This window comes from Stegodyphus dumicola, chromosome 6 (genome assembly GCF_044657685.1).
Source record: "Stegodyphus dumicola isolate Sdum_Otavi_A_Nest chromosome 6, ASM4465768v1".
In the NCBI taxonomy this organism is placed as follows: Eukaryota; Metazoa; Arthropoda; class Arachnida; order Araneae; family Eresidae; genus Stegodyphus; species Stegodyphus dumicola.
Genome location: NC_140773.1, coordinates 128,423,298 through 128,438,004, shown reverse-complemented (window position 1 = coordinate 128,438,004; position 14,707 = coordinate 128,423,298). Strand labels below are relative to the sequence as shown.

Genomic DNA, 14,707 nt, shown 5'->3' with positions numbered 1-14,707 from the left:
ATGATTGCAAGTATATAGTAGCTGAAAGATTGTAGTTTCGTGTTTTGACTCCTGCTTTGCTTTTGCAAAGCTATCATCAGTTAATTATTGCTTTTGAAGATTAGTTCTTAATCTGTTTTGCCATGCTGTCTGTTTAAACTCTAAATTTAATATACATTACTGGCATATGTTATGTTCTTAAACATAAAAATGCTTCTATAAAATTAATATTTTGCTAGGAATGACGTGTATTGTTTTCTCGCAAATATATATACGAAACGATTACGTCTTGGAAACTAACATACGAGAAAAGAACTTACCAGCAGCTCTTGGCAAGTGTTCCCATTGCTCGAAACATAAAATCTCTCATTTATCTCCCATGCTTACACCCGCAAAGTATATTCACAGAGTTCATTCATTCGGTAAATAAAGAAATATTTAATTCATCGTTCAAAAGCTATCATTTTTCTATTAATTAACGAAGTTAGAAATTTATATGCAGTAAACGCAGTTCATAGCAGATTAAATCTTCATTTTATTTTGACTAAAATACCTGAGGAATGCAGTTTAAATTACATTTAATTTACAATTTATCCAACTGGCAATTTCTATAAGCTTTTTCCAGCTCTTTTTAATCAATAAAACATGTTCCTAAAGCCATATGTTAAGCACGTTATACTCCTTAATTTGTTTTTTTTTTATTATCCATATTGAAGTTTAATACGTTTTATGATGTTTTGAAATTTCTAATTGTAAACTTTTGATGTACAAAATTTTAATATGAAATCTTCAAACTCTAGTTTCGATGTTTAAATGTGCACTCATCTTTATCAGGGCAATTTCCATTCACAAATAAGTGCCCAAGTCTGTCAAATCTGAATTAAAATAATTTCATTATACCTTCTAACCATAATTACGACTGAAAAGAATCTCAAACCGTTGCTTTGAAAAGAATTGTAATCTTCAAACACATGTTTCTATTGATCTGAATTCTAATTTTACGTCGGAATTGAAGAAAATATATTAGTGCAGGTAACTGCCTTTTGTTTACACGTTTCATTTAATTAAAATGTTATTATTCCAGATTTTTCACATGTATCTTTGTTGGAAATACCTACTCATCTCAACAAAAGTCTTTTCGTTCGTTTAGTTTTTAAACAATTCTTTTCTTTCACTTATAGAGGATGTTGAAACAAAAGCTCAATTTTAGAAGCAAATTGATGTGGCAGCTATTTGTGCAAAATAATTCCAAATATCCCGATTAGTCGTCAAACGGGTATTCAAAAGTTTATGATATAAGTGGAGGAATTTAATTGTTTGCTTTTATTATACTGTTTCAACAAAAATGATGGTCGTCTTAGTAATGTAATAATGTTTAGAAAAAACAAAATGCAAAGCATGCTTTTTCTATAAAACTAAAAAGTGATATTTTTTATTTCGTTTCCAAACACAAATTATATTACTATCTTAATTATACTGAAGTCATGAAATTATTTTAATAAGTTCTAAAGAGCAATGCATATACGTTTTTATTGAATCAAAAGTAAGTAAAGCACGTTTTACATGAATGATGACGCATAATTTATTTCTATTCAAATAATATTAAGACATTGTATTTAAGAAATAAATTAATAAAATCTAATGGCATACAATGTGATCCAAACATCTGTAAACGTTAAAAAACTGTAAACATTTAGTGGATTTGTTATGCAAATTAATGATCTTAACACAGAAATGTAAAAAAAAATCATGAAGGCATTTTTAAGGAATATTACCATGTAAACTGCAATATGTAAAATATTTGTGAAATAAATGTTCAGCATATATGTGAAGTTACGAGAAAATTTTCGTTACAGATACCAAAATTCGAAAGACTTAATATTTTTATCTATGAATAAAAGTTAGAATGTCATAGGATCTATCAGACAGAGATAATGCAACATCGCGAAGATTTATCTATATAACTATGCAAGTTGCATGGAACGATTTTTGTAAGCGGTTATGATTATGAACAGTTTATGTAAATTAACTGAAATACATTTTTTTTATTTTATAAGCTAGCTTAATAGTCATCAATTTATACTCTATGTAGCGGTGGAAAACTCAATTTTTTTATCTCAGAAGACGCCTTTCGTACGACGCTGAAGACAGTTTCGTCGATCACAGTTCTTCAACAGGGATTTTGTTTTAGGTCTAAAAACCACTAGTTGGTCCTTCCATTTTTGCTTCCCTTTGTTCAAAGGATTTGGAGAATATGAATTGAAGAAGGGTATGTGAATCTTGACAAGCGGCTGATGTATCTATACTGATGTCAGACATTTCGGATCGGCACATCCAAAGACATGCAACAGCAGTCCAACAAAATCATGATTGTCGATATTATGCAGAATGTGGAGAGAGTTTAGATGCTCCAATATCGGAAAGAACAATTTGTAGGCCATTGGTGGAAAGCGACTTCTAGTCAAGCCGCTCTTTTCGAAAATTGCTATTGATGCAAAGCCATTGACGCCAATGACTGTAATGTTGAATCGATTGCAATGTTGCAATGAAGCGTCTCGTCAGCACTGCAATCTCTAACGATTGCAATATTGACGAGACAGAAATTCTTCGACGATTGGATGGCATGGGGTAATTAATCGCCTAAGTAGGTAATTCTGGAAGCTACGAGGAGAGAGGCCCAATCCTTCTTCGACTGCGAACGCCAAACTGATTGAAAATGCGGCATCATGTTTTGGTAAGCTGCCTTGCTGAGCCCTGCAACGTACCCAAGTGATTTCTTGGTCATCGAGATAACAGAATGCCACACCTATCTAGCATTTGTGACACGTAAGAGCAATTTTTATTCTGCCTCTTTCTTAATCGGAGGAATTGCGTTTTCGTGGTTTTCTCCATGTGCTACGTGCATACGAGTCAGTTCCTTTAGAAAGTTCCCCACAAAGGCATCCCTCCCCTTAGGAAGATAGTCCTAGAGGCTTTGACGTAATCACATAACGCAAACCAAGTTTAATCGGAGGACTAATTGCGGATATTGGGTGAAAGCGTAGGATCATTTGAAGATTTATGAATACCCACAAATGGATTTCATTTGCTTCTGCGAGGTTTCTTTCTTATGGACGCAAGAGATGGTCCTACTTAAATATATCTTGAAATAAAATTTCATAAAATTTCATAAATACATTTATAGCTACTGCTAATCTTGTACATTTAACTGCCGTATTAGCTTTTCGAGACTAAAATTATTTATTTATAATTTTTAGTCTGTCTGGCAATTTTTCTCATATGCTGTTCCATTTTCCATGGACTTGCATTTTTTTCTGTCTGCTGATATATTAAGCTAAAAGCATATTTCAAACAAATATCATATTTCTCAAAACGTCTTTTAGCTCTTTAGAAGTATCAGTTAAATATTTCTTACCGTATTTGTGAAATTTTCCTGAGATTATTTATCGTAATTACTGCATTATCGTTAATAATAAAATACATTTTCGTAACTAATATATTTCCTAAAAATTCGGAGAATTCATAATAAGAATTTATATGAAACTAAAAAGTATAACAGTCAGACCCGAATATCACTGGTGTCTTAAGCAAAGGACCGAATGTCACTGGTTTCTTATGCTATGTGTTGTAGACCAACAACTGAATTATTAAACACAATTGAAGAAAACGTTTTTAAGTAATCTCGAATATAAACACCTCAAAGACGTTTCGTTCATGATGTTTATTGTTTTCAATTTAAAGATTATGTGCCTTGGTAAGTAGAAAGTGCTCTCATTTATTGGAAATATTTTTTGCAAAGCTTTTGCACAGATGATCAAGTAAAGTGTGTGCACAGTTACCACTTTAATAACTAAATTTTCTTTGTTATACAAAAGCACAGGTCTCCAAATTTCAATGAAGTAATACTTCTAGCAATATCCTGTATAGTTATATGAAATATAATTTAACAGCAAATTTTGTTTCTACCATTTGCTTCTTTCATTTTTAAAGGATTCGGAAAGGTGAGTTTTATTTGCCTTTATTAGAAGCACTCATTACATAATTTGGTACTTGGGTCATCAATAGCATCCCTTAAATCATCTTGAAATTTTACCAACTTTTTGATTCTTTCTTATTTCCTGAGTAAAATTTAGTCTTTCTTGTTTACTGTTCATCTAAGTTAACCCTTGAAATAATTTCTCTATCCTCTTTATTTCCTTTAATTTTAAAACATTTTGGAAAAGCATAAAAGTTCCATTTGTTCTCATATATAATTTTTTTTATCAGGCTACATTAAGGAAATTAACTTCAAGATCAGAAGCTTTTATTTATGCAATTACTTCATTTGTTGTATTTATGTATCATAATATTAAAAATGTATTCATAAATGTGTTTTTCATTAAATGCAAATTTCAAATTTTATTTTCCTTAAAAACCCTTAAAATAAGTTTTGGTTTTTTTTCCCCTTTTTATCTGATTGATTCGAAAAATTTGAGATCTTCGAGAATTTCTTTGGATTTGGAATCGCGAAAACTTAAAATTTCTTAAACAACAAAAAACATTACCTCCAAACATTAAAACATTACCTCCATTCTAATTCTCTAGTTTTACATTTAGAAATGTAACACATCAATTTGTGTTAATTATTAATTTCACAAAATTAATTTCACAGTGATTCATACAAAGCCAAAATAAGCTGATACCAAATCGTCTACGAAAGTCATTCATGCTACTAGGAATTTTAATACTCTCAACCATTTGAATTTAGAAATAAATTTTTCAACTTCCTTGAAGAATACAAAAGACTGTAAAATCTGAATAAGCTCATTCAAAAGGAACCTCCCAATTACTGCCTTTCCCACCATGAAATTATAGCTAATTAAAGGAACTGTCAATTAGCATAAACTGTTGTGTCGAGAATTCAGTTGGTGAAATTCTATTCGAATGTTAATTTCCCTTGAATTGCTCCGAAGGCCTTAAATAGGATGTGTTTCGCTAATGAAAAGGCTTTAAATGGAAACTAGGAACAAAAGTTGTAAATGCTGTGAAGCATATTTTTTTTTTAGTTCATAAAATGAATGAGAAGAAAATTAAAAGATTTTCTTCTCTTGAGCTAATTATATCATAGTAAGATGTTGAGCAAAATGTTCAATAACAAAATTAGTATAATTTGTTATTCAAATGAAAGAGTATTCCTAATTGTGATTTTAATGAAAACATTGATCGAGTTTGCATAAGACTACCGTAAGTATGTTATTAAAAGGCACAATAAAGGCGAGAATTGGAGCAGAGAAAGGACATAAATAAGTGAGATCCTTATGCATGTATAATTCCGTTACTTCTATATATGTAAATTATAAATTAGTAAAAATTTTTAAAAGCGTTTAAGTTACTGAAGCGTTACTGAATGCAAAAAATAAGGCCATATAAAACTTGAGTAGTATAACATGTTTAATAAATGTTATATTCTTTTATAATCTTTTTCAGACCTCATAAAATCATTTTATACATAATTAAGACAGCATTATCGAATGTTACAAAACTGTATTTATTCATGGCATATTAAATATTAGTTTCAAAACCAAACGCATTTGCTTTCAGTCTTGAGTAACTGTATATTGCATTCTTTTCAATTCTCCGCCCACGAAATTAGAGGTCTAAAAGGTATAAAATAAATTCTGCAAAAAATCGGTTTAAATTACGCAATTTTGTTTAAATACAGCAAATGTGAGAGCTATTTTTTATGTATCATAATATTCTTAGTCATGTGGTACCAAAAATAAAATCTCGGATCACCCATGCAAGAATTAAATCGGAACATTAACAGAACATGAATAAATGCAGTTACTCTAAAATGAACTTTGGTTTTAATTTTGACGAAAATTTTCTTTTGTTCAATTCTGAAAAACTCTGATTATCTTGATTTACAGTTTTACAAAAAGAAAAATAATGGGCCACTATTAAAAGCTTATATGTTTAATGTTATATGACCACGAATATTATAGAAAAAAATACACTATTTAACGCATTCATCTAAAACAAAGTGAATTGAATGATTGAATAAAAGGATTTATTTCATATTGAAATGAGTGTTCTATTTGCATAAATTATTTTTTATCGAAATGATTGTTTCATTTAAAAAAAATCTATTTTCTTTTTGAAGTACGATACAACTGAATGAGTATAATAATTATTTATTTCACTTTTATTAAATACATATATTATATGCTATTTAATTTTTTAAAGTATTTATTATTTTTCTCATAATCTCTGTCAGAAATAACGAAATGAGAGAGCCTGTTTTGAGATCAAAGCACTGCTTTTTTCATCAGTTTATTTTGCGGTTCAGGTTTTATCGCACTTGAAATATGCTTTAACCTTTTTATTATTCTCTGCATTGTTGCCAGTGATTCTCCTACTGCAGCAGCAAGGTTTCTTAATGAAGGACGCTTGCGAAGCGAGACCTTCCTAAATTTCTTCTAAAATCTCTTCACGTCCATCAACGATTACTGTGAGCCTTTATTCTTTCCTCAACGTTAACGGATTCTCCTTTATTATAGTAGCTCTTGGCTTGTTGCCGTATCCTAAAACAATTTTGATCGACAGATTATATTTTTTTTACTGATAGCCGCTGTAATACCATGCTTAGGTATTTCATTTTTAAAGTTTCTTAATATGTCCTGTAGAATCGTATTTGTCTCTTCAGACATTAAATTGCGTTTCATCCCCATAGTTCTATAAAAAAGAATAAAAATAAATTGAACACATAGCATCAAATTTCAATTTTATACAAGTCGCAGGTGTTGCATTTAAAGCCACTCTTCCTGTTTCTGTCGCCCTAATCCTGTTTCTGAAATCGCCTTAATATATATATTATATTAAGATGTAAGACCGAACGGGACGGTTAATAGAAGGGGACGGACCTTTTTGGTATTTTAAGCATGCAGGTTAGTAAAGGCTTCGGTTTCCTAAAGGTTAATGCTGAGTAAGCCAGGCTACCCTAATACATCTATGAATGTTATTATATGTCGAGATCTATTGAACCGGTGATTTCAAAATAAAATTGCATGCAGTACAAATTGAAAACCTGAAAGCAGCTGAGGGTGGATATGTTTTGACCTAAATGAAATTTTTTTTTTTTTTTTAAATACCTGAATTTTAAAATTTAAAGATTTATTATCGTATACATAAACAGCAATAAAAATGAGGCAAAGAGAAAAAATTCCAGCGTATATTTTGTTTCTAGTCTGAAGTCTAATGGTTGTCATCGGCTAGAAATTTCTGCTGGCTACGCTTTTTAATTCAAACCTATTAATAGCTAAATATTAAAATTTTTAGACTCATATTTTTTTTCCAATAATTCTAGGGTGTTGAATGAACCAGTGATACGTAAACTTCCCTAGTGGAAAAAACTTGATAATAAATAATTGTAACCTATTTTCTTTCTTTTACCTATTAAACTGTTCTTTGACACATATAGAAAATATACATATATTTCCATGTAAATAATTATAAATATATATATTTCTTACGATAACATTTCATCGCATTTCGATTTTGATAAAATCTATAACCTTGCAGAAAAATTACTGGAAGTTATCTTCATCTCGATTAATAGAAGTTTATTGGTCAGCCTATTTTGTTTTAGACTTATTATTGTTAATTTCATGGAAAAAGGCTGTTCATATATAAATGTTTCACAAATAAAAGATAATTTTTATTGCTAAATTTCATAACTCAGAATATTTTTCTTTTACAAGTATTGAAGAAAGTAAATCAGATATATAACTTCAAATCTTTGAATATGACATATATCACAGTTCAAATTAATAAGCTCTATTTGTAGATTTTCTAGGAAATTATTCACGTTCGTTTTCAATGGTAACGAAAATAATGTACAACTGAACACCAAATCCTGAAAATCATAAGCCTTTCTTCAATTTTTTTGTCATAACAATGGTAATTAATATACGAGAAACTCATTCGCGGGTTGTGTAAAACTGCTTCGAGGTTCAGTGTGGCAGTTTGAAATTACTGATCTGGACAATTTAAGCATAGATAGAGAAGAACCACTACATTTCATGCTGAAGTTACTTGCTCCATAGTTTTGGGTGACTTTTTGTTGGAAGAATGGGAGCATGTGCATTGCTACTTAGCATTTATAAGATGAGTTACTCGTTTAAGAATAACAGTTTCATGATATATGTGAAAGAGCTTCGACTTAAATTCGTATTTCCAGCTAATTTATGTTTCGATTTAGATTAACCGTTTTTTCCCATTAAACTAGTCTATTTTCAACAATTTTAGTTCCTACACAATTCTTATTAAAAACATAACATAGGCGATAATTTGAGCATAGCAATAGCTATATTATTTTTTGGGGGAAAAAAGTTATAAAAATCTATTTGTTTTTTGTTTTATTTTTTGGTATGTAACTGTATTTTCTAAGTACTTAAACCATTCTAAACTTAATTTCTATGTTCCTGTCATAAACGCACCAAAGAAACATCAACAACTTATATGTAACTTACTTTATACACTTCACTCTAGATGCATATTCTATAACGATCCCTCACGTGCTAAAAAAAAAAAAAAAAAAAAAAAAAAATTGCAGGAGTAGTTGCTATGGCGAAATGTATTTAGTACAACTCTCATAAGTTAAAATTTTTGTGTACCGGTAATGTAATAGTTGCTAAAAGGAGCATGAACTGTATTTTATTTAAACACTTGCTGTTACTTTATAAAGTTATTTCTCCCAACTCCTTGGCGTTGTTTCGTGGTGTAGTGGTTCTCCACACTGGGCCGGTATTCCAGTGGACCGTGGTTCGATTTCCGGCGAAGGCTTTGTTAATTTTTCATCTAGCCTGCTTCCAAAAAACATCTAATGTCTCTACAGTGGCACCCGAACTAAAAGGGTTGTGGATGATGACTCTCCGCACCCAGGATTTGGCGATTGGGTCCCCTAAAAACCTCAGTCGCCCTTTAAATGGCGGAGTATATAAGGTATTTCTCCCACCTTCTTGGCGTGTCTTCGTGGTGTAGTGGTTTTGCACACTGGGCCGGTATTCCAGAGGTCCACAGGTCAGAGATTCCCGGCGAAGGCTTTGTTAATTTTTCATCTTGCCTGTTTCCAAAAAATACCTGATGTCTCTCTCTACAACTTAAATACGGCTTGACCTTCAAATACCTTAATCGTTTTGTTATTTCGCCCTTTAAATCTGAGTTAAATATCCTTTAAACAACGTAAGCCTTGTCATTACAAGTTTAAAGTCGTATGCAACATTAAACCCTGTCATTATCTTTGATAAATAGAAAGCAAAAGCGAAAAAAACGTTCCCTTTATATTTTAGATCAAAAATTCTAAAAGAAGAATAATTTTATTGTTAAAGACTTACTTTCTGGGGAATTCTTCAAAAGTATAAAAGATTCGCAGTACAACTAGGTTTTGCTTTAAATTTCCATTTCGAATGAAGAGCTCAGTTTCATTCATTTCTCAAACACAACCTTACATTTCAGTATTCTTCTCTTCTCCTTCCATTTTTTTATTCGTTTCTTTAAAGAATTTCTCTAAAGAAAGCATTTTTTCTCCTTGCTAACACTAACATGCTTACAGAAACGTATTACTTCGCTAAAGGCGCATTTGCTTGGCTTGATGCACTTAACCACCGTGGCGAAAGGCGCACCTTCCCTTTCGAATACGACTGGTGTAATTTGCATAAGTATGAAGAAAAGGGGACCGTATACATAATACATATGAAATTGTCTCGATATATACTGTATTTATGAAAGTTTGGTGAAAACTGAAGTTTTAATAAGTTAAGACATATGCATCCGAAAAATGCACAATAAATTGAATATAAAATCTTCATTAACACAATTTTCATTTGTTATTATCCTTCAGATATTCCAATAATTGAATGATTTCTTTTTTCTTATAAGTGAATAAGCAGGGAACTGAATCAATTACCTGACTGCATCATTCATGGCTTCGTCAGAAGACCCTAATTATTTTACAGACCACTTACTTCAGTCATGGGTTTATGTAATTCTATTGATTTAGTACATCATTTATGAAGCGTATGGCGCAGTTCACTGACTACATTATTCATGGTTTCCTGTAAATTAATTAATTAGCTACATCATTAATTGTAGCATGTGAAGTCACTTTATAGATTAATTACATTACTCATGGGATCATGTGAAGCAAATGGCTGACTACAATCTATTTATTCTAGCATGCAAAGCATTTGAGTGACTAGACTGTACTTAGATTACATAAAAGAAGTTATTGACTGTAACATTCATAGAATTAATTATAACATTCATATAAAGCAACTGATTGACAATAACGTTAAACCAGTACTAACTGTCATGTCATTACTACACCATTCATTGAATCGAGTAAAATAATTAATAATTGCACTATACGTACGATTAATGTAAAGCGGTCGACTGACGACAGCGTTCATGGGAACATGTGAAGTATTTGATTAATTTAGGGATTGATTACACCCTTAATAAGATTATGAAACCAGTTCTCTATTAACCAGTACACTATTGATCAGATCATATAAAGCATTTAACAGACTACAATAGTAAAGAGATCATACAGCAGTTTCCTGTTCATTAGTCCATCTCTATATAAGTTCAAAATAAAGATCATAGAGGCAGATCATTGTGTTGCAATTAATGAACAAATTAGCTCTTGTATTCGAAAAACAGTTTACAAAATTTGTCATAAAAAGCGAATGGTTCAGCATATTCCAATAGAGCTAAATAATAACTTCTATGAATTAAGCGCACTTTCTATTACTTGAATAGCTAATAATAGAAATGAGCATATTTATAACGTTTAAAACTTTACAAGCACCATGTATATCCATATGACGCTTGATTAGTATTTCTGTATATCTGTTACGTTGACTTAAAGTAATCTCCATATATTACATGGAATATTTCTCCTTTTAAGATTAAGGCGTACCTTTCAGTAAACTGTGTTATTAATGCCGGAGTCATTAAAAGAAATTTTGCAGTAAAGTACCTTGTAAATTTCTTTCTATGAAATTAATGACTATGTAAATTACTTTAAAAGTGTGGCAGATATTTTGAGTTTACAAAACTGAGAAATGAGCAAAATATATAGTAAACTATGAAAAATTATATTCAAAACTTACTGAATAACTAATATTAAAGAAATTAACAAAATTATATCCCGATAATTTAATGAGAAGTTCAATTAGGCGATAATTCTTTACTGATAACTATGGACCAAATATCCTGTTATATGTTTTCATGTAAGATTTCATGGAACCCATTACATTTCATGGAATTTACGTTCTTTTGGCGAGAATTTTATATAATGGAGATCATTATTTATGTACCACATTTTTTAGCTCTGGAGATAAAATTGGAAATCAGTCAAAGTTAAGTTAAGCAGAGTAACATTATAATTCATTGAAAATTTCATAACCTTACTTACGCACTAGCCATTTTAAAATTGCTACAGCAGAAAGGAAAGCAAATGCCATAAACTTATTTATTGTACGTATAGAATATAATGGAGAAAGGTATGATTAAATTTCCAGGTGGTTTTCGGTACGCAGCGTACACGTAATTCAGTACATGCAACTGTTACTTCTGGCAGCAACGGCTATAATCCGACTAAGCATAGAGTGTAACTGAGCTTAGATAGCGGCTTCAACTCTGCGCCACATTTCTTCATTTGTAGTAGCTGGCGAGTAGTGGCGTGCTAGTCTGTTGGAAATCCATTACCAGATGTATTTAATGGGTGAGAGATCTTAAGAACGGGCTGGCCTGGGCAGCACTGGAACATCCGTGATATCTAGAAGGTCAGGACGCCATGGAAAACCAGCAGTCGTGAGTTATCTTTCCGAAAATGGCGCCACGCAGGCCACGAGCATTACACGTCAGAAAAGTGACAGCCGCTTTCCACATTACAGGCTATGCGAACAAGAAGTGACCTGAGATGTGATCCCAATGGTACCCATACCAGCACATAAGAGCTGAGTCTGTATGATGATGGCGAATGCTAGCTGGCAACGTTCGTTCTTCTTGCTGTCTCTATACATTATACAATGCGTCCATCATGTTGTTGTATGCAAACCGCAATTCGTCTGCAAAGGTTACGTAATGCCAGTCCTTTGTCCAGTGTCGTCATTCACTGCAGAAAATTAGGAGCGCTTATCAATGCTGCAGAATCAAGATAAGCTGCAACAATGGTCGCTGCGCTGACAGTCTGCGGTGCTGCAGATATCATCGCACTGCCCTTGCGTATATTATGTACGTGCTATGCTATATATATTATGTATTAAATATTGTTTCATAAGAAAAATTAAAAAAAGATTTTTTAATTATTTTTTTTCAAACTTTAAATTAAATTAAATTAATTTTACTTCAAAAAATGTTTTCGAACTTTATTTCAAAAACATTTTTTCAATTTTTTACATTCCTTAGTAGTTAGCAACATTTATTTTCACAAACCGTAACAGCAATTTTTTCAGTTTTTTACACATTTTTACAATGTTTCACAGTTAAACACATTTTTGCATACAAAACACACATTTTACATTACTTAAAAGTTTACTGAATAGGTTTATACAATAGATCTCACAGGCAGCAGCTTAACACTCTACTTTACCTTATATTAGTGCTCTCTATGTATACACTTAACAGAAACATACTACCCAACCTCACTTAGTTCAGCAAATACTACTCCACTCTCTGAAATACAAATGTATAGAAGGTAAATTAAGTTAAAACTTACTATTTACTTGCCGTTTTAGTGTTATTTATGTATTTTTTATAGATTATACACTCATGTCCATAAATTAAGGATAATTCGGTGTCACGCGGAAATGGAACTCTAAAATAAATGTATCACCTGTAAAATCACTACATACATCTTCAAGAATCATATGCAAATTTCAGGAAGTAACCAGATGACGACGATGGTACGTCACAATGACGACAGTGTAAGAGAGTGATATATAAGGAATACAGGCAAAGAAGTAAAATTGTTCGCAGGCACTTTATAAGCATTTCAGTGCAATAACCGAATAGTTCTGACACAAAGGACGCATTTGGATGATTTTTTACGTGGTAGAATTATCGGCCGTCTGGAATGTGAGCATACCCAAATGGAAGTATCAGACGAACTTGGAATTACCCAGAGTGTCATCTCCAGGCTTTGGCAACGATTCCAAAATGATGGTAATGTGAGTAAACGTTACAACACAGGTCGCCCCAGAGATACAACGCTGAATGAGGATCGGTATTTGGCAGTTACTGCCAAAAGAAAAAGGCGGAGCACAACCTCAGACCTGTCTCGTCAGCTCTCTTCAGCCACTGGTACGAGAATTTCAAGGCAGACCGTGTACAGACGCTTAGGGCAGATTTGTCTAGATGCTCGTAGACCTGTCAGATGCGTTCCACTTACTGCAATTCACTGTCGCCTGCGGTTGTGGACACCGCAACAGTGGGCTTGTCTTATGTTTTCAGACGAGTCCAGGTTTAGCTTGCAGTCTGATTCTCGCCGGACTTTCATATGGAGAGCTTCAGGTACCCGTTACCACCAAGAAAACATCATTGAACGACACCGTTACGGTGGTGCAGGAGTGCTCGTTTGGGGTGGAATTATTCTGGGTTCCAGAACTGACCTGCATGTTAAATTGGAACCATGACAAGCCAAATCTATCGGGATGTCATTCTGGAACAACATGTACGTTTGTTTCGGGGCGCCATGGGCGCACAATTTGTGTTTATGGATGACAACGCCCGTCCTCACCGTGCAAACATCGTAAGCGAATGCCTTCAATCGGATTATATCACCCGTATGGACTGGCCAGCATTCTCATCGGACTTGAATCCAGTAGAGCACGTGTGGGACATGCTTGGCCGACGAATTGCAGCCCGTCAACCTCCTCCTACATGTCTACCGGAACTTCGGAGAGCATTGCTTTTTGAGTGATGTAATATCCCCCAAGATCAGATCGATAATTTAATACTCAGCATGCCTAGGCGTTTTACGGACTGTATTGCATCGTCTGGGAGACACACAATGTATTAACAATCATACCAACCATGTAATATTGGTTTTTTGTAAATAGGTTTTTTTTGTAATTTGCTCCAGAGAGAAAAAATCGCTAATTTTTTTAATAATATCAAACATATAGCAACTTTTTTTTTTTTTTTTTTTAATCTTTACCTTTTGTTTAATAGATAAGCTTTACAATTAAGTCAAATTTGTTTTGCTTCTAATTCTTCCTTTGCCTGATTTTGCATTATCCTTAATTTATGGACATGAGTGTATATAGTTTATCTCTGATTTACATGCATAATTCGTGTCGGAGAAGTTTTCAAATAGGCAAAGGTTTCTAAATTACTATGGTTTCCTACTCTTTCTACATTGCCAATTTATATTTAATTATTATTTTGATTCTTAGTCAATTTGCTTTTTAAATTTCTCTAAATTCCTTTTATTCAAATTTTTTAGTAATTCACTATATTTGATTTCGAGTGGTTTTGAATATTACTATACACATGCCTATATGGATGACGAAACACGAATTGAGTAATTGAAGATTTAGGTTTGGAGGCAACTTCCCCTTGATAAGAACAGTTTCCTGCCTGCTCAACAATTATTAACTAATGCAAATTAATTTAGTATTAGAAAGAAAAAAAATTGAGGGGTTTAATTTTTTGGAATATTATATATTTAGTCATGGTTTTA

General features: G+C 32.3%; 1 protein-coding gene across 2 annotated transcripts in view; it reads left to right on the top strand.

Annotated features, from left to right (window-relative positions):
* The window catches only part of LOC118199694 (hemicentin-1-like), a 517,385-nt gene that overhangs the window by 120,280 nt on the left and 382,398 nt on the right, over nucleotides 1–14,707 (top strand). The gene's annotated exons all lie outside the window — the stretch shown is intronic.